The following is a 22,121-nucleotide window of genomic DNA, read 5'->3' as shown; positions in this document are numbered from 1 at the left end:
GACCCAACATAATGGAATGATTACTTACAAAAGTAAAAATAAGATTCATGAAAGTAAATCATAAACTACGAATGCAAAGCTGACAAAGATGATTTTCATCTTCTCTGTCATTGTTTAAGAATACTGTATTATAAAAAAGACATGCTTTACAATATATCTATAACACTTAATGCTTCAAAGATATTTAATGCTAAGAGTCATTTATTCTTTACAAGAGTACTTTGTTGTGAAGATATTTTTTTAAAACCAACTCAAGTAATTTATACCCACCTAAATATTCATTGATAAAAATGTTTTATAATACATTTAAACCCAACACAAGAATGTGCCAACCTAAAACTTAACAAGATTGCATGTTGAATCCTTCACTTTGTGGTTCTTCCTCTAACTCCACAAGAACTTCATGTACTTTATGAATGATAGCTACATTGCTGAAACTTGTAATCTTGACTTGGATCTTATCGCCATCTCTTTTCATATGCATTTTCCAATCTTTCCAACCCTATTTGTAAATAGCCCCATTAACTCCAATAAAAATATTTGAATTCTCCAAAAGAATTGAACTTCTTTTTTCAATATTTTCTACACATTTTTTTATGATATTTCTTTTTAGTCCTTCCAACTTGCATACATTGAAGCTTTCTTTTAAATTTGGATATCACAATGATAACAAAAGAGAACCTCTGAATTTTTCACATGATACAAATACTCACTATCGACTCAAAAAATTCAAAGAACACTCAAGTGTTTATTTAAGTAGAACACTTCAAACTTTTCTGCATGACATTAGAGAACAATATTTTCATGGATGTAATGAGGACAAAGAATTTCCAAAAAACTTTAAAATTTAACTTTTATTCATTAAATTTGATAAAATCAAGGCATCTCCCAAAGTTGCAAGTTACCTCATTTATGCTTTTAGAAAAATAACAACTCCTCCATATTGAAATCGGCAAAATTATACCTGCTTACAAAATGGCGCATGGAGAATTTAAACTGAATGTACGAGAATTTGTCGAGAACAAGCCAATTGGCCCTTAACATGATTCTTGGTTTGATTCGACGATTTGCTAAGAGTCTTTAGTTGGCCTCTAATTCACTTGAAGTGGGTGGGCTAAAATGCATTTAATGTGATAGTCGTTAATCTCTATCAAAGGTCATTCAAGCTACCTGGGTGGCTATAGGTATCCCTCTCCCACATGAGATAGATAGGTTCTTGGAAACTAGGACTATAACTCAATGGCATCCTACCTTGTTTGGTTTTTAGAACACTACTTTAATGCAACATCATCAATGGGCATCTATAGGGGCTTCCTTCTTAAAGAAGTTGGTGAATCTTGAACCCATTTATGATGTGGGTTGGATGTATGGATTTATAGATTACATTCATGAATTTGAGAACTAGTAGTATTCACCGTAGGAGAGGAGGGGTAGGAGAGGAGGGGTGCCTGAAAGAACATATGATCAATTTTTGCTATGTAATGAAATAAATTATTGAAATTCTGAATTTTGGAGTTTTTATTGTTAAATTTCCCAATTTTATGGATGAGGCTAGAAGTAGAGAGAATTTAGCTAGCACCCATGATTTAATGTAAACACTGCAATGAATTAATATAAATATTTTCTTAATCACAATTTCATGTCATGGGTTTATTTTGAAGAATTATTCTAAGAATTTACAAATGTTTCAAAAAATAGTAACAATTATAAATGTTTACAGTTTACAAGTTATGTACAAAACATACAAACTTATAAAATGAATTTATGTTTTAGTAATTGAAAATAATATTTTAAGAACTGTCTATTAATAGCTAATGGGACATCTTCATTTGCCAATATTTTTCAACCTATAAGTACTAAGATCTAGAATTTTAGCTATTTGAAATGGCCTAGTCCAAAGTTTATCAAATTTATCTTCTTTCTCTAAGTAATATTAAGAAAATTGTTAAGATGAAATCTTCAAATTTAATGGGAGAATTGGATCTATTCCATAGAAAAGCCAGTATAGTGAATTCCCTAGAGTCACTTTTACTTTTTTCCTATCTACTCATAAGGCAAAATTTAGGAGAGCATGACATTACCTAGAGTTATTCTCCATCAATTTCTTAATTGTATCCATTAGTTTCTTATTTTTAGATTCAACCAACACATTTCCTTAAGGATAATAATTTGAAGTAAATTTTAAAATAATGTCACATTCAAAAGTTCAATTCAAGAATTTTAAAGAAGAAAATGCTGAACAATTATCACATATAAGAGAATAAGGAACTTTGTGCCTGGTGATTATGATTTTCTTTAAAAAGATGGTAACGACTATCCAAGCCCTATGATGCACCAATACATAAGTAATGATGCGTGAAGATAACTTACACTTTTTTGTGCATCCTAGGGGCTAGATAGTCATTTCCTTAAAATACTAATTACCATTTTAGAATCATACTGCTTACTACACATTGTCTCAATCCATTGAGTGTAATAGTTGGTTACATACAATATATATCTATGTCCTATAAATGAAGGTGGATTGATTTTTCCAATAATGTGCAATCCCAACTATATAAATGGTCCTAACTTCATTATGAGCTATAATGGTTGTGCAACATATCTCCCTTTATGAGCCACATTTTGGCACATATGTCAATGTTTGATGTGCTCAAAGGTATTTTTAGAGATGGTAGGCTAGTAGTAGCTAACTTGTAATATTTGATACATTGTAGCTAGATATGCTCCAAGTGTTGTACTAAAATTGTCATGTAAATAGTCAAAACTTTATCTTCTTTGGCATGATTCAAGCAATAGAGATATATCCCATCATAATTCTTATTAAATAGAACCCCTTCTATTATCACATAATTTTGTGGTTTTATCCTTAGAGCTCTCCATTGAGAAGCTTTCATGTTTGGAGGGATTTTATTAGTAAGTATATATGTAATGCCCTGGTAGGGAATCTTAGAGGACAAGAGAAAAACTAACATGAAATACATGGGATATTTTTTGTTTAAGTAATTAAGTTCCATGTTATTAACACAACCGTGATCTAACACCCAAACCTCTAGAAGTGGTCAACTTGACGATGCACATGTGGAAGACTAAACACACGAACATCATCAACACTAGCTAACTCACTCTAATCTAATACATGACACCTCTAACGGTTCCCAAATGTCATTACTTTACAACACGACCGAGTTGGAAGAGAACACAAGACTAAATCAACCTCCCAATCTACACCCTAGTCATCTATGTCCATTTTAATGAACCAATTGAAATGTTCCTATGATAATATCATAATATAAAGTCAAATGAGACCCATACATAATCATGTGTGGTGGTCGGTTTCAACACCGGTCCACTAAAGTCTTCTCTAATCATATTAATATGTTACCATTGCATCATTCTTCACTTGGAGTGTGTATAATACATATTTTCTCTTAAAGAAAACCAGGTAGCGGAATACAACTTCCTACACTGAACTATCAGGAGAGTGAATGCAAAAATTTCTAAACCCTTTAACAATTACAGATTTGGATGCACATCTAATTAAACTTTAACAGATATTCAAAATAGAATAAACGCATAACACAACATATACGTGGGAAAACCCTTTTGGGAAAAAAACCCACACTCCAAAAGCCAAACTCAATTGTTTTATCAGCAACAACAATAGTTACAATACAATGCACATAGTCCATGCTCTTCAGGAGTCTTTACACTATTACAAGATTCGGGAGTAATTCCGAAAGCATAACGATGTCTCTCAAAATATTCAACCTCTCATCAATAATAAGCCAAGGCATCACATATTTATAAAGCTCAACATAAAATAGTAGGCTTCCATGGTTTCCAAAACCAACTTCAAATCCTAAGAGGTAAGTTGTGTCATAAATAATATAATTACCATTATCATGACATATTGCACATAGCAACCTTCCGAAGCGCTAACGCCTATCTCATCCAAAATGGTTATCTTGCCCAATATAATGTAAGTTCAACATAGCAACTCCCATAACTAGGAATAGGCACTTTCCTTACCTCACACCACTTGTCAAAAGTGAACTTCACCATAAATATTAACTGCTCAAATACAACTCCAATCCATAATAGAAAACACAAGCTAATACTCTTTAGTCAACATAGGAAATTGCCAAAACAATTTCCACTCCAAACTGGAAATATATGACAACACAATATCAAAAAGTAGAATCTTCCAAGTGGACACCGATTTCTTAAAAAGAGATTATACCATCTTATCACTTCCATGTAGGATGCTACCTCACCAAAAGGACCCACAAAGTGAATGGCAACTTAGGAAATTAATAAATTAGAATAAATCAACTATTAAATAACCATTTTTTGGACTCCAAGTTTGAGACACCTTATCCCAACATTCTCCCACTTGTCGAATACATGTCAAGAGTCTACAACATCAATTGCTTAGGCCCCAAGGCCCTTCAAACCGGCACAGCATTTGAACTTCTCACTGCTCATTGGCTTTGTCAATGCATCTGCAACATTCGCCAAAGTATCAACCTTCTCCAACTTCACCTTTCCATCTTCTAGCATATCACGAAAAAAATAAAATTATACATCAATATGCTTTGTTCTAGCATAGAAAGTGGGATTCTCAGCTAAGGTAATGGCACTTTGACTATCACAACAAATTATAATCTGTCCTGCATCAAAACCAATATCAAAACACAACCTTTTAATCCAAATGGCTTCCTTATAAGCATGAGTAGTTGTCATGTACTCTACTTCTGTTGTGGACAAAGCGACTACAACTTGTTGCATATGCACCCAATGGATAGCACCACCAAATATCGTGAAAACATATCCACTAGTGGATCTTCTATTGTCAATGTCACCTACCCAATCCAAATCCACAAATCCATGAATACAAACTCAATATCAAGGTCCACTAGGATAACCATGGAAACATAGAGAATACTTGGAAGTACCCCGCAAATATTTGAACACTCTCTTCACTGCATCCCAATGTACTCGTCCAAGATTGGTCATAAACCGACTCAGGACTCCCACTACTTGGGCAATGGCTGGCCTAGTACAGACCATGGTATACATTAAAATGCCTACAACACTTGTATACAGTACTCTGGTCATGTACTCTATCTCAATAGGAGATTTTGGACAATCCTTGATTGGTAACTTCGTTCCTTGTAGAAAAGGAACTACCAAGGATTTGCAAATTGACATGTTGAATCTCTTCAACGCTGAGTTCACCTACTTGCTCTGGCTTAACCAAAGCTTTCTGCTAGCTCTATCTCTTTTGATCTTCATCCCCAAGATAAACCTCACTGCACCTAAATCTTTCATATCAAACTGTGCTAACAACTGAAACTTCAAATCTAAAATAATATTACCATTCCCAAAAACAACATATCATCTACATACAATGCAATAATGAGAATACGACCATTTTCAGTTTTGAAATGCACACAATGGTCATATTTAGATCTTTGAAATCCCAAACTCAACGCATAATTGTCAAACTTTTGGTACCGCATCCTAGCAGACTGTTTCAAACCATACAGAGATTTCTTCAGCTTACATACCAGATGTTCTTTACCTTCAACCACAAAATGCTCAAGTTGTGACATGTAAATCTCTTCCTCCAAATCACCATGAAGGAAAGTTGTCTTCACATCCATTTGCTCAATTTCCAAATCATACGTTGTTGCAAGTGATAATAGAAAACAAATGGATGTCATCTTTTCTATAGGAGAGAAAATCTCACCAAAGTCAATTCACTCCTTTGAATACCCCTTCATGACCAACCGTGTCTTATGCTTTTCAACACTTCCATCAAGACCCAACTTATTCTTGAACACCCATTTACAACCAACATGTTTACATCCATTAGGCAAAGGTAACAGATCCCAAGTATCATTTTTCTTCAAAGAAGCCATCTCTTCGTCCATGGTTTTCTTCCAAGAATTTGCATCAACCATACCCATAGCCTCTCTAATAGTCCTAGGCTCATCACTGTTAGCAGTTAAGACAAAAACAAAATTTGAATCCAACAATGAATAACTAAACCTTTCTGGTGAATAACCAAATCTATCCGTTTTTTTTCCTATCACGCGTAGACCTTCTCAATAGTTGAGGTTGGGGTTCTTCATCTTCTTCAAAAGGCTCAAAATCACTAGAGCTCTCCTCATCATCAAGTCCTCTAGGAGTGTGTAGCTCATCTATTCCCGGAGTAAGTGGAACTTGAACTACCTCCTTTTCCTCCTTTTTCTCTAGCTGCAATAATAGAGTGGAAGGTTTCATCTCTTTGAAAATTACACTTCTACTATAGAGAACCTTCTGGGCCACTAGATCCCAAAGCTTGTACCCTTTCACACCAACACCATAGCCAATGAAGATACATTTAACCGCTTTGTTTTCCAACTTAGACCTCTTCTCACTTGGCACATGTGCATATGCCTTGCAACCAAACACTCCAAGATGCCTTAATGAAGGCTTTTTACCAGACCACGCCTCCATGGGTGTCTTATCAACAAGAGCTGATGTAGGAGATATGTTGACTAAATAACATGCAGTGGCTACAACTTCAGCCCAAAACTTTTTCTCAAGGCCAACACCACTCAGCATACTCCTAGCCTTCTCCATCAACGTCATGTTCATTCTCTCTACAACTCCATTCTGTTGAGGGGTGTATGTATTTGTGTTATGTATTTCAATCATGTGCTCTTTACAAAACTTTTCAAACCTTTCAAAACAAAACTCACCACCGTTGTCAATTCTCAAACATTTAATCTTTCTATCATTTTGATTTTGAACCAAGGATTTAAACTCCTTAAACCAACTAAAGGCTTTATCCTTACTCTTAAGGAAATAAACAAATGTCCTTCTACTATAATCATCTATGAAGGATACAAAATATACAGATTTTGATAATGAAGGAACATTTTCAACATCAAACACATCTGCATGAATGTACCCCAACACTCCAGAAGACTTATGAGAACTTTTATAAAATTGCACATGGTTTTGTTTATCAAATATACAATGTTCAAAGAAGTCAAACTTGAGATTTCAATCTTCAAGGCCTTCTACAAAACTCTTAGATTTTAAGGTTTGGAGACCCTTGTCATCACTATGGTCGAGTCTCTGGTGCCATAACATTGTCTTCTCTGCAGGAAGCTTCATTTCCAAAGAATGAGCACCCTTAGGTACCCAGAAAGCATGACCATCGGAAGTAGATGCGAAATATTTCTTCACAGCTTTATCTAACAGCGAGTATGAAGAATCTAAATATTTTCTCTTCTTTGACTTATCATAAGAACTATTGCACTGAACAGTGCATGCATCCATCTTGAACAAGGCTCCTATATGAACTCTTTTAGCCAAAACCATAGCTCCTCTAGTCATCTTACATCCTCCACTCGAGAAGACAACTTACACACCCACATCATTCAATTTACTCACTCAAAGGAGGTTTTGTGCCAAATCTAGGATAAGCAATACACCATCAATTCCCTTTACTTTGACATTGGGGAATTTAATTCAGACTCTTCCACAACCAACTATTTTCATATGAGAATCATTACTAAGGTACACCTTTCCACCATCAAATTATTCATATTTCAAGAACCAATCTCTATGTGAGGCTATATGAAAAGATGCACTGGAATCTATTAACCACAAATCTTCAAATGCCTATATTGCCAAAGCTGCAAGCAATACTACACCGAAATATTCATTCTCCATCTCAATCCTTCCAGATGTGCTCGTGATGTTTTTTTGGAATAGGATATCAATAAAAACACTTTTGCAAAACTCCCACTGAAACTAGATTAGTACAAAAAACCCAAAAATCTCCACAACTAAGATCAAAGGTGATGAAGCTTTGATACCAAATGAAAGGAAACCAAGTAGTTGAATACAACTTCCTACACTGAACTATCAGGAGAGTGAATGCAAAAATTTATAAACCCTTTAACAATTACAGATTTGGATGCACATATAATTAAACATTAATAGATATTCAAAACAAAATCAACACATAACACAACATATACGTGGGAAAACCCTTTTGGCAAAAAACCCACACTCCAAAAGTCAGCCTCAATTGTATTATCAACAACAACAATAGTTACAATAATGCACAGAGCCAATGTTCTTCAAGATTCTTCACACTATTACAATATTTGGGAGTAATTCTGATAGCATAACAATGTCTCTCAAAATCTTCAACCTCTCATCAATAATAAGCCAAGGCATCACATATTTATTAAGTTCAACATAAATTAGTAGGCTTCCATGGTTTCCAAAACCAACTTCAAATCCTAAGAGGTAAGTTGTGGCATAAATAATATAATTACCATTATCATGACATGTTGCACATAGCAACCTTCCAAAGCACTAACACCTATCTCATCCAAAATGGTTATCTTGCCTAATATAATGCAAGTTCAACATAGCAACTCCCATAACCAGGAATCGACACATTCCTTACCTCACACCACTTGTCAAAGGTGAACTCCACCATATATATTAACTGCTTAAATACAACTCTGATTCATAATAGAAAACACAAGCCAAGACTCTTTAGTCAACATAGGAAATTGTCAAATCAATTTCCACTCCAAACTAGAAATATATGACAACACCTCAAAAAGTGGAATCTTCCAAATGGACACCAATTTCCTAAAAAGAGATTATGCCATCTCATCATTTCCATGTAGGATGCTACCTCACCAAGAGGACCCACAAAGTGAATTTCAACTTAGGAAATTAATAAATTAGAATAATTAGGTTATTAAATAACCAAAGTTAGAACTCCAAGCTTGAGACACGTTATCCTAACATTCGCCCATTATTTGAAGACCTGTCAAGAGTATAGAGCATCAATTGCTCAGGCCCCAAGGCCCTTCAAATCGACACACCATTTGAACTTCTTCGTGCTCACTGGCTTTGTCAATGCATATGTGACATTCGCCAAAGTATCAACCTTCTCCAACTTCACCTTTCCATCTTCTACCATATCATGAGCAAAATGAAATTGTACATCAATATGCTTTGTTCTAGCATGGAAAGTGGGATTCTTAGCTAAGATAATGGCACTTTGACTGTCACAACAAATTATAATCTATCCTGCGTCAAAACCAATATCAGAACACAACCTGTTAAGCCAAATGGCCTCCTTACAAGCATGAGTAGCTGTCATGTACTCTGCTTCTATTGTGGACAAAGTGACTACAACTTGTTGCTTACTCACCCAATAGATAGCACCACCAAATTGATGAATACTAAGAGGGGGAGGTGAATTATTATACCCAGAAACCTTACCAAACACTTAAGCAATTTTACGACAGACCGATATAGCCCTTTAAACAACAAACCGATTAATAAACAAACAAGCCAAGTATAAAATAAAGCATTCACCCACAATAACACAATCACCATAACATAATATATTTTGACGTGGAAACCCAAATGGGAAAAACCACAGTGAGTAAAACTCACAAGTCTACTATTTGCAGAATAGCAACTAGACTGGTTAAGGTTAGACTAGTTAAGGCCTTACAATGTTCTTCACCAGAATAGATCCTGTTAGAAATCCTGATCTTTGTTAGGAGATAAGTCATGTTAAAGACTACCTTGTTAAAGGATTTTAGATCCACAACTGTGAACCACCTTGTTAGAGGATTTAGAACAAGCTTAACTGAGCCTACCTGGTTAAGGGTTTCTGACTTGTCGAAGAGATTAGTAATCAACAAGTAAGTGATCTACAAATTAGCACAAAATGCTTAGTTAGATCCTTGGTTTCTCTCTGTTAATGCATTACAGCATTACTTTAGTCTTTTGTCCTTCACACGTTCAATCTCTGTCGCAAGATACTTTTGGCAAAGACCTAATTTTCTTACACAACTCCCTCAAAACCCTATACATGATATCCTCATATAGAATCTGATTTCATGTCGGTCCAATGAGATTAGATTACAATTTCCTATGTACAGTGCATCTAGACGCAATTGTAACACGACACAGAATCACCGCATCGGTGTTAGTGGATGATAACTCATCACACTTTACAAGTTTGTCGGTTAACAAAACAAAGTATACCGATTACTGGTTTACAAACAAAGACTAGTAAACTGGAACATAGTGTTCCGATCTTAAAAAGATTGGTTGTCGCTTGGGGTCCTCATACCGCTTGAGGTCCTCGATCATGCTTTGACTGGTAAGCTCCTTCTGCAAACACTGATAGTCTTCTACAAACAAATACTATGCATACATTGGCATATAATACCGGTTTGAGCAATACATCACATACTACCGATTGAGAATAACTCATACAACAAATAAGTGTGTGTCCATCAATGACAATCACAAAGTACAAACATCATCAAAATGCCAACAATCTCCCCCTTTAGCATTGATGGCAACACTTAGGAAAATTTGACATCTAAGTACTTACAAAACAAAAATGATGCCATAATCAAAATTACTCCCCTTAAGCATATACACTACTCCCTTTGCCAAAATTACAAGCATGTACTACTTCCATTTGCATAAAATTTTCATTCAATACCACTCCCCCTTTGCCAACAATGACAAAGTAATGCAAACATGCGGCAAAGATTTACCAAAATCATATTGCATAACATGAAAACAAAGTATATATTTATGACAATAATGAGTAAAAATTTTCAAAAATGAATTTAATTTTTTTCAAAAATTCCTTCATGTCTGTAGACCAAGTATCTAGGAGTGAGGCAGCAATTTCACTCTGATTTTGCATCTGAAATGCTAACTCCTCCATGGCATCCATAGTGCTCATTTCCTGAGTGACAATAATGGCTTCCATGTTCATAAAGCACTTCTGAAGAATCTGCAATTTAGGTAATAGAAGCATCTGAAGCTCCTGCAGATTTTGAGTCCGCTTGCAGATCTCTGAATCAATCCTGGCAATCTGTTGCATGTGAGTCTATAAAGTCTGCCCATACACTATGAAGGAATCATATGGCACTTTGAAGGTCTCCATATACTGCTTTAATTCCAATTGGAGTTGACCTTTCTTCTTCAGAGCATCATCACAAAATAGATTGGGCTGGCATATTTTTCTCAAAAGTTTATGTCCTTCAGCCATTGCCAGACTGATATCATATCTCTGGTGGGTTAACTTGGCTCTGTCTTCGTCAATTTGCTTCACAAATGCAACTTTTAGTTCCTTTTCATGCTTTTTCTCTACAGTATCTTGGGCAACATACTTGATCACCCACTATTGTGCATAGACGCTTCAACTGGGCCAGTGAGGAATCGGTACCGGAAAGATCAGTATCAGGGACTAAGTTTGAAAGAGTGTCAACAACAAATTGAATAACATCTTTTTCTTTCTTCTTTCTTAGTTCCTCCAATCTTTCTTTATCAAGTTGAATACTTCTAAGTAGCTCATTCTCGTCTAGAGATTTGGTAAGACACGCAAGATTCAATTCACTGTGACTAGTGGGATCAACCTGTTTAGCTTGAACTTGATCTCTGGTTGCCTTGGGAATCTCGGAAGTCTATCCACCTTCCTTTGCTTTAATTTCCTCTTATCTCTTCTTCTCATGCTCTTCTTTTTCCTTGGCCTCCTTGTCGGCCTTCTCTTTCTCCTCTTTTTCCGTTTTCTCCTTCTTCGCTTTCTCCTTCTCCGCTTTCTCTTTCTCTACTTTCTCCTTCTCCGATTTCTCTTTCTCTGCTTTTTCCTTCTCCGCTTTCTCTTTCTCTGCTTTCTCTTTCTCTTCTTTCTCCTTATCCGCTTTCTCTTTCTTTGCTTTTTCCTTCTCCACTTTCTCTTTCTCCGCTTTCTCCTTCTCAGCGTTCTTCTTCTTAGCTTCCTCTGGTTTAGTACCTTCAGCATCTAATGCATCCACATTGATAGGATCATTTTGCTCAACTGCTCTTTCTCCCTGGTCATTGAAGACTTCATCTAGTTTTGATTTTGATAGGTCAAACACTTGCTTAGCCTATAGATTTGTTTTAGATACCTTTTGCATCTTGACAGCTTCTTGAGCCTACAGATGAGTGTCCTTTTCTACTTCAGAAATTTTACCTCCAAGTAACTGAAGTCTTCTCTTTCTCATTAAAAATATGCCTTTGTACCGATCAAGAATCTCAAATAACTCAGAATTGGAAGCATCCAGGAAATATTGAGCAAAAATTTGCTCCCTAATTGTTTGCTCCTTTTCAATGACAATGCGCCATTTATTGTCCAAAGAATCATACAAGAATTAGAAACTATAGGTTTAATATCGATTGGAGACCGATCATTATCACATAAATATTTAATGAGTTCTTTCTCTACCTCCCGCTTTTCAGTATCGTTAAGATCATCAAAATAATCTTTTAGATCATCAAGAATTTTCCTTCTAATATTCTTTATAGTCCTTTGATAATGTGTCATAGGCTTGTAAGAAGCAATGTGTAAATTTACCGGTGCAGAGGTTATAGATACATTACCGATTAGCTTGGTCTTCCTACCCGATTGCCTCATCTTCCACATTTCATCTTCCGATTCAGTGTCTACTGAATCCCGTGCTTCGTTCTTGGTTTTTCTCTTCCTCTCAAATACCTCTGGCGGAATAGCCTTTGGTTTCTTCTTGGCGGGTGAGCTCTTGGTCACTTTTGGATTGGCAGTAGATGTAACCGGTGCCAATGGCACAACTCTCTTCTTCCTTTGCTTTGGTACTTCAGGAGGGTTAACCCTCTCAGAGTAGGTACCGGTCCTCTTCTTCTTTGGATCAAGCGGTGAAACAAGTAGGGTAGAGGCATACCCAATGAGTATATCGTTCACCACTTCATAGCCCATAGGCTCTACTTTCTCTTTTCTTGGCTCAACCACTTCCATTATGCAATGATCTACTTTGATCATGAAACAAATACCATCTTCATACTTCTTAACCAAGTCACCTGATAGCCTTGTTCTCTGGTTCATCTTCAATCTAAACTCATCAAGATACCTATTCAGAGGCTCTAGATAGGTAGATCCCACTGCTTGTAGACTCTCCTTGATTTGTCTTGTAACCAGTAGGTCAATTGACCATTGAACATCACCAACTCCCAGAAAATACCCTTGAAAGTATAAAAACAACTCGACAAGTAATTGACCAAACTTGAACCTTAATGCCTTGTCCTCTTTGATGGATTTCAAATTCTCCATGAGTTGTTTTTGCATGCAGGTACATAAGTCGTACTCTGCATCTTCCTTGATTATTCAATAAGCGGCATGCACCGCAACTGTAGGAACATAATTCATCCTTCTTGCATAGAATACTCTATACTTGATCACCATGCATGCATACTTCACCAAGTCATCTGCTTGTCACTCACAAAACCAGTGAGCTCTTCCACTTTGGCTTTTGTGATCTTACATGGACTTCTCCAATATTGCAAAAACCGGTCATGACATGGATTGCCTCCGATGTGATATCATGGGTTCGCTCTAGATACATCTTATCACTATGAACCCTACTAAGAATAATTCTTATATGATTCTCTGTGAATTCTTCGAGAAAATATGCTGCATTGTGGAAATTATTCTTCTCGATCACGTTGTACTCTAGTTTAATCTTCTTATCTTCTCCACAAAACAATCTCAACAGGGAGTAAATCACTAGAGACCCTAGGTCTTCCAGTTTGCAATCATTGTAACCAGAAAAATCCCCTTCGACAATGACTCCAACGGGAATTTGAGATAGGGCATTGTAATTCAACTTCTTCCTATGAGATTTGGGTGCGGAAGAACTAGAAGAGACTTTGGATGTAGAAGCCATGTCTAAATAATTTTGAATGATAAGAGTGATTCGATGAAAAATACCTTTTCACTCCGAACTAGGGTTCACCGATGTCGAGTACAATACACTTCTCCAAAAGCTTGCTTTACCACTCTGACCTCCACTCTGGATAGCTTGAAATGACTGCCGGGTCTTGCACAAAATTTCTTTCTGGATTTCTTCAAATGCAAGATTTGATCGCTTTTTTTGCGCTGCTCAAGTTAGAAAAATGCTTCTTCAAAAATAGGTAAGTAAAAATGACTACAAAAGTCACCTTTATACATGCTCCTACCTACCATAATAAATGCATCACCGATAGGGTACAAACCCTAATTTTATCTTTTACCACTTCATTTCTTCTGTCAGTCGACAGGGAACCAATACCGATAAAAGCACTTTACCGATATACTCTGGGGGTCCAAAACATTGTTACCGATATGTTCCCCCTTAAGATTTTTGAAGCTTAATTTGCCGATTCAAGGGTCTCCACACTAGGTGCGGAAACTGGTACATCTTGTGGCTTCTCTTTAGATTTCTTTTTCCAAATTTTATTCATATCTGCCTGAACGGTTTCAACATCGACCTTTCCTTTAACTTCTGGGTCGACCGTTCTGTCTTCTGATGGATTTTGTCTCAGTCTGCATGATCTGGCAAGATGTCCCAGTTTGTGACAATGATAGCATACCATACCAGGTGCTCTCCATGGTCTGGTGTTCACACTTCCATTCTTTCTCCTACATGTTGCAGCAGTGTGACTGCTACCACGACAGATCACACAGGTTGCACGCCAACCATTTTTCGCTCCATAACCATTTGACCATCGGTCAGAGGTTCTATACCGGTTTGGGTTTCGGTTCATAAGAGGTTCTTGGACAACTCCTTTTGATCTCGGTGCATAGCCTTTAGGGTTTTTCATAACCGATATGCACTCAAAAGATCTATGCCCAAACTTGTTGCATGCATAACAATTACCATTAAATCTACAAGTTCTAGCCTTGTGGTTATACATATTGTTTTGCATGTAAGGGAAATTATTATAAGTCTTGCTCCTACATACATTAGCAATATGTCCTTCCTTATGATAGTTAAAGCATACAAGTTTGAACTTTGACTTACCTTTGCTTTTGTTGTTGTTCTCAGGTACCGGTTGCTCTTTTGGTGCATCAATCTTGGTTCCAGAGGATTCACCTTCCCCATGTGCAGAGAAAACAAGTCCAGTGGTATCCCTTGATGGCTTCATTGATTCCAGTTGTTGGTCCAATTTTGTAGAGATCGGGTTGAACTTTGCAAGTATCTCCTACGTCTCAGCAAGTTCTTTGGAAAGAGCTTCATTGGTCTTCATTAGGATTTCATTTTGAGAAATGGGTGCATTGAGTTCTGCTTGCATTTCTTCTTTCTCTTCCTTACCCTCTTGCAGATAGGCGGTAATGGTACCAATTTCTTGATTCAACTTAAAGATCTCATTCTCCTTGTCCTTCACTAGATCCTCAACTTTTCTTCGGTTTTCCAGTTCCTGACTCATCCTAATGGTCAGTGTTTCCTGCTCCCTCCTCAGGTTAATTTTGGACTCATTCAGTTTTTCCACTTCTTCGACTAGGGCATCCATGTCTGCTTCATCAAAAGAGTTGTTTTCAGTAATTTCCAGCATTTGCTCAGCAAGTTCTCTTCTTTTGGCTAAAGAGGCTTTATACTTGACCTTAATTTCATCATAGGCTCTCTCAAATTCAACCAAACGGTGAGTGAGTTCCCTCATGTTGTACTCCCCCATATCTCCTTTCAAGCGATTAGACTTAAAGAAAGGTTGGATCTGATACCAATTGATGAATACTAAGAGGGGGGTGGTGAATTAGTATAACCAAAAACCTTACCAAACACTTAAGCAATTTTCCTGCAGACCGATATAGCCCTTTAAACAACAAACTAGTTAATACACAAACAAGCCAAGTAGCAAATAAATCATTCACACACAATAACACAATCACCATAACACAAGATATTTTGACGTGGAAACCCAAATGGGAATGTTGCATTATCCATATCTAATAAAAATCTTGATCGTATCAAAGGCAAACATTACAGTAACCGCCATAAATTTTGAAGCATTTCTTGATAACAATTCACATTTCTTGATGAATGAGTTAGAATACAAAGAATTTGGAATTGAGTGAAAATAATTGCACTACAATTCTATTACAAACTTGGGCTTGTTGTTAATAACAATTCACATTTCTTAAAGAACGAGTTAGAATATTCAATACAATATTTCGAATTTGAATTGTAATACAAATTTGGAATTGAGTGAAAATAATTGCACTACAATTCCATAACAAACTTGGGCCTATTCTTAGCTAAACCTATATGAGCTATAAACATTTCATGGTATTCTGGTATGTAAATCTCCTCTTTCGGTTATCTTTCTTGAGCTTGAACAAGACTTTGTCCAACCTAAGAATTTTGTCTGTAGCCCTGTTTGTGCCTATGCCCTTTTTCGCCTCACTACTTGTTGCTCCACCTTTCTGTTTTTAAAACCCTTTGTCTAAAACTGAAACCCTCTGCCCAATTCAAGCTTAAAAAAGGAGCAATAAATTATAAATTCACTCACCGTTATTGCAAGTGGTACTGCAACATGGACAATAATTTAACTTCTAGAATGTTCATTTCCTTCAATGTTAACCCTCCCATTTTTGCAAAATACTCATTTTTGTAATGCTTGCATCCATGACATGACTTTCACATCAGCAATACAATTCACATTTAATCAACAAATACATATAAATAAAATGGATAATAATTAAACACTCACAGATCATTGAGAAACTTGGAAGAAAGCATGACGCTGGTGAGGGTGAGCTTTTGAATGTTGAAAGAGGTTAAGAAAAAAATGGAATTTTTGACAAGTAGGCGATCAATATAAACATAGACCACAATAACTATGGATGGACTGCAACAAATGTTTTTGAACATCCTCTCTAATAGAGATTACTTTAGTGGAGAATATTCACCAATGGCAAATTTTTCACATCAGGGAAATGGCGAATATTTTGTACCGACTGGGGGTGGCCATGTCACCAAAAAATTATCAATTTCTGTCAAATTCACGGCTCGATTGCAATATGTTTTATGTAATTAAATGTTTCTATGCGAGGATTTCGCCAATACAATATACAGTGGACACACGACAAATTTAATTTTTTTTCCTACACTCTCTGAGGTTGCCTTAATAGACGACCATAATTCTCCTATCGGCATATGAATATTTGTTATCTAGAAGGACCCAATTCACTCGATATTTTGCCGACATGTGTCTCCATTCACCCCAACTTTTGCCAACTATATTGTATTTACCAATTATTTGGACGACCCATAATCGTCTCAAAAATTACATAAGTCGTGTTATAGTTAAGCGGTATTCGCCATATAAGGATTGGTACAAAATACATTCAAAGATCATATCTATCTCTACACACTCTGGAGGGTTCTAGGCTTTGAATTCAGATTAATAGCAAAGTTTCAAACCAAGGAAAATCATCGGTGTTGACTGCATTGGCGACTGCTAGTGACCTAAAGGTGAGCGATCATATTTTTGAAGTGTTATAATATTGTTATAAATTTATCTGTATCTGTTTGCACTGTTAAGTTCATTCTTATTTAATGGGGACCTTTCAGTGTCAAGTGGTCAGCCGAGAGATTCAGACCTCAAGCATCTAGATTGTAGGCCGTAGGGCCAATGAAACATATATTATACTTTATAGTCTATTATTACTTCTTCAACAAATTGATATATTTTATGTAGCCTTTATTTCATTGGAGATGTCAAACAGGAAGAAGGGTAGGAAACCTGAATGTGGGGAAGGCCATGAGAGGCCAACAAAATGTAGAACATTGTCTTCGTACTTTGGCTTTGGAAAAGATTGTGGTGAAAATCAGGAAGGTACATCATCATAAGTACAAGTACAAAATTCATAACCTACACTGCATGTTGAAGATGATGGTGAACCTGATATCTCATATCAGGATGATCTTGAAGAAGATTATCTAGTAAATACCCAATTTAGCTGGAATGATATAATCGACTTGGGTGATAATGCCATAGATGATAACACATGGAAAAGAAAAGCTAGATCAAAAAAGGATCAACCAAAATAAAAAAAGGATCGGGGGTTGGATATGTCAGTGATGACTTTTCAAATTAATTGGGCATCAAAGTATCCATTCATTGAACCAGTGGAGAATCCAATTGAAGGCGAGCCTCAAATAGAATGCAGGTGTAAGATTTGCACTTGGAAACATAACAAGGAAACTAGGTTGCAACTAAAATTTGACACCATAGAAAAGCATATTGGCAAAGTTTATGAAAAAAAATGATAGACAGAGTTGAAAAATCAGTGATAAGATGGAAAACAAAGGAGGAATGTAAGCATGTGAGGAATGCCGAAGAGTATTATTCTCATGAGAAAATACAGATGAATCCTACTGAAGTTAAAGGTTCTATTGAAGCCAGTTTTGGAAAAGCAATAGAACAACTGGGAAAAGTTGTTCAGTTAAGTGTTGTTTTTTATATTTTGAGAAGAGGGCGTGCTATGACAATTTTCCCATCAATTAGCGGTTTATTACACTTTTTGAAAGTTCCTAACTATCCTAATAGTCACTGGTCAGTAAACAATGGATGGGAATGGGCAAGTTGTGTTGTTGAGGTTGAAAAACAAGACGCAAAGGAAAAAATAAGAGCTTCAGTAATGCAAGGTCACAAGAACGGTCTTTGTACAAAGATTGAAACTTCTTTTGCATCGTACATTATTACAATTCACTACATGGATCATAGAATGAATCTAGCTTTTGGAATTGTGAGCAAGTATGCTTCAATAAAAAAAGTTTGAAATTTCAATCAAAGAGCTCTACTCACACTTCTATCGAAGTCCCAAACGATTTATGGAATTTCAACACTTTGTTGATGGAATAACTAATGGGAACAAACTTCTCAAGGATAATGATACCAGATGGATCTCTTTGGATGGTCTAGCGCATCGAGTTTTTTTAGAATATCCATCCTTGATTGGACCATTTCACACAACTCATGATGAATTAGAGCAACCGAAATTTCCTGACCTTCTTCAAAGGTTAAGTAATCTAGAGACACTCTTAACTTTAGCAACTCTTATGCCCATGCTAGAGGAAATGAGGAATATTATGAAGTTTGCCCAAAAAAGAGCTCTGTATATTGCAGAATATGCTACGCTGCGTAAGTTTACATGCATGGCCCTCGACAATCTCTATTGAAATCAACCAACACTATCTAATGAAAAATTTGTTAAGTGGCAGACACTCACAGATTTGAACAATCCTAATAACTTTTTCCAAATTGGTGCAAACAGGGATGTATGTGCCAATCTACAGGGAGTTGAGATACTGATGCACTTCTATGCCATGGTCAACCCCGATGAACTAGGAAAACACCCCAGGAAGCAACTAGCAAGAGTTACAAGGGAAGATTTTGACAAGATTGTTGAGTCTGTAACTACTTCTATGAAGAAAATTGCCTATGATCTTTCCTCACATATTAGAAGAAGATTCCCTGCTGACAACCTACTCGAAGCTAGGTCTATTGTGTTTTCTCAATATTGAAGCCTCAACAATGCAACTAATTTTTGAAGCTACTGACTTTGATAAAACAATTTTGCATATCCAGAGAATTGAATGGAGTAACTATAAATAGAATATTAGATGAAACTCGTCTTAGAGAGAAATCATCTCATTTTGCATACACTATGAGGTAACAATATGGCATAATGGAGAACCCTCGTGAAGAGGGATCAGTAACAAGGCTTTGGAAATATATAGATGAGAACGTAGTGTTGCGTGATTCAATACCAGAATATTTGAAGCTTGCTGATTTATGTCTTACCATGATATTGGGTTTGATGGAAGATGAGAGAGTTTTTAGTGCTTTGGGGTTCCTAAAATTAAAGCTAAGAAACAAACTAGACAAAAGATTGGAAAATTGCTTGAGGCTCTATACATCTAGGTATGATGTCCACGCTTTTCCTTACGATGGGGCACTGAAAATTATGGAGGTCCAAATGTGAAAGAGAGGTTTTGGCAACACTTCAAACCAAAGTGCCAGTGGGACTATTGACTCATGTACTGGACCTACTAGTAGCATTGAGATGCAGTTCAATGAAGGTATGCAGACTAAGAGTGAAGAAAACACAGACAAGAATCAAGAAAACTCTTAATCTAATGAGGGTGAATGGCAACTATAAGAGATTGTTATTTATTAATCTTATTAATATATCTCATCATTCATATTACAAAAGCATATTATTATGGTTAATAACTTGATGATGTTTTATGAGTCTGACAACTTTTTGCAATTAGAATTTAATATTGATTTGTAATTGTATTTTTCAACTTTCTATTTTCAAATTTAAAATAGCATAATAAAAGACCATAACGTGTTTATTGATATAGAGGTGTTTATTTAGACATATTAAGAACTTAGATTTTCATTAATTCTTTTAAAATATAATCATATGATACAATTCATTCAATACACTACTCTGTGTGATTCTCCATGCAAAAGTCAATACAAAGTTTCAGCTACCTTTGCAAATGACCCTGAATTCCCTTTTATAGAAACAAGGGAGCAACAACAACTTCAAATAGATTTGCAACATGTGAAGAATCAACATCAAAATCAATTACTAAGGCAATGAACATTGAATATATCATCTTGACTACCATCAGTATCACAAACTCAACACAAATTTACATGGCCATCACAGGCCGGATTAGCAATTTAGCAATTTAACAACTGCTACATGTCTCCTGTTCAAAAAATAGAGTTCAAAATTAAATATTAATTCAAGCCATGATAAATTAAATATAGATAATAGCAATGCCCAAAACCTAATAATCAGAAATAGAGAAATGCATAAATGTAAAAACTTGGGAGAGTTTGAGTGCGCAAATTTACAGGCTGAAGGTTTTGCACTGTGCATCATAGATTCATAGGCTAGATTAGAAATAGTGAGTGCTGGTATTTTCCTGTTCATAAAACAAAGTTATTTCAAGCGATGCCAAGTTCCAAATAGAAAAAACATAAAACCTTGAAATTAAGAGTAAAAGCAGAAAATTGTGCAATACATACTATGATTCTTGAGCTTTTTGTGCCAATTTTTGTAGGGTGCTCCACTCTTCGTTTGATCGAAGGTCAATATTCTTTAAACTATGGAAATTGAACTGCAACTTTGTCAATAATTCATATTTAGAAGAGTGACTTGACATCACTGTTTCACTCAATACCGCATTTAGAGTTGTAAATAGTTTGATGAATTTTAGAAAGATTTGGGGAGTTGTGTTCTTAGGAAGCAAGTCTAAATCAGACTTCATTTTTTTCTCCATGCTTTTTTTGTAAGATTCTTTTCCAATGAACTAATTTGATGGGTCAACAGACTTAGATAAACCAAGTTTAATCAAAGGATTTGTCTTTTCTTGCAGCTTCAGTATCTTTTTGCCACATTTATCCATAACTTATGATGTTTCCCTTAGTTTCTGGCATTTTTTAAGGATAGATGATGTCTTAACTGTGGCATCAATGTGGTTGTTAATTCCCTTGGATGCCAAATAGCTATCACTGGTACTGTAGACTACTTGCAAAATCTGTTTTGCCATATCTTCTTTTGAATAAACATGTATTCTCTTCTCAATGTGCCCTTTGATTTTCATATAAATTAATCTCAAACTTTCATTCAATTCAAACCATTTACACAACTTGTCACTCCTCTGGATTATTTGCCCCCAAATATTTTCTTGTATATACTTTGTTGTATTTTTCATATTATCTTTCAATCTATCCTCCAAAGTTTTAATTTTATCATTTGCATTGTGCAGGTCTTCTTTCATTTGTGCACATTTTTTTCTTTCTTCCTCTACTTCCTCTTCCAAATATTTTTCTTTTTCCTTCTCATGATCCAATAGGTCCTATATTTTTTCTTATTTCGGCAACAATAGACTCATAACTTTTGTATAATTTTTAAAAATTGGCTCTTTCATCATCAATTTTTTTACTGTTTTTAGCCAGTTTTTCCGTCATTTCCTTCAATTTTGCCTCCATCTTTTCCTGCTCTGCAATTTTTACTGCAGAGCCCGAGTTTTTTATCATTTTATGTAAATCATTGCACTTGTTATCTACTTCTTTCCTCTTTGATTTTTTCGTTTACCAGGTTTGCCTATAACTTTTCTATTTGTTTCTTCAGTTTATTTTTTTCTCTCCACCTTTAGCAGTGAAGTGTAGACCAATTCGTTAGTCCTTTTTGACACACAATTTTTTTCCAAATT

Source organism: Cryptomeria japonica, chromosome 4 (genome assembly GCF_030272615.1).
Source record: "Cryptomeria japonica chromosome 4, Sugi_1.0, whole genome shotgun sequence".
Taxonomy (NCBI): domain Eukaryota; kingdom Viridiplantae; phylum Streptophyta; class Pinopsida; order Cupressales; family Cupressaceae; genus Cryptomeria; species Cryptomeria japonica.
The sequence above is the reverse complement of the archived record's forward strand: the minus strand, read 5'-3'. Positions refer to the sequence as shown.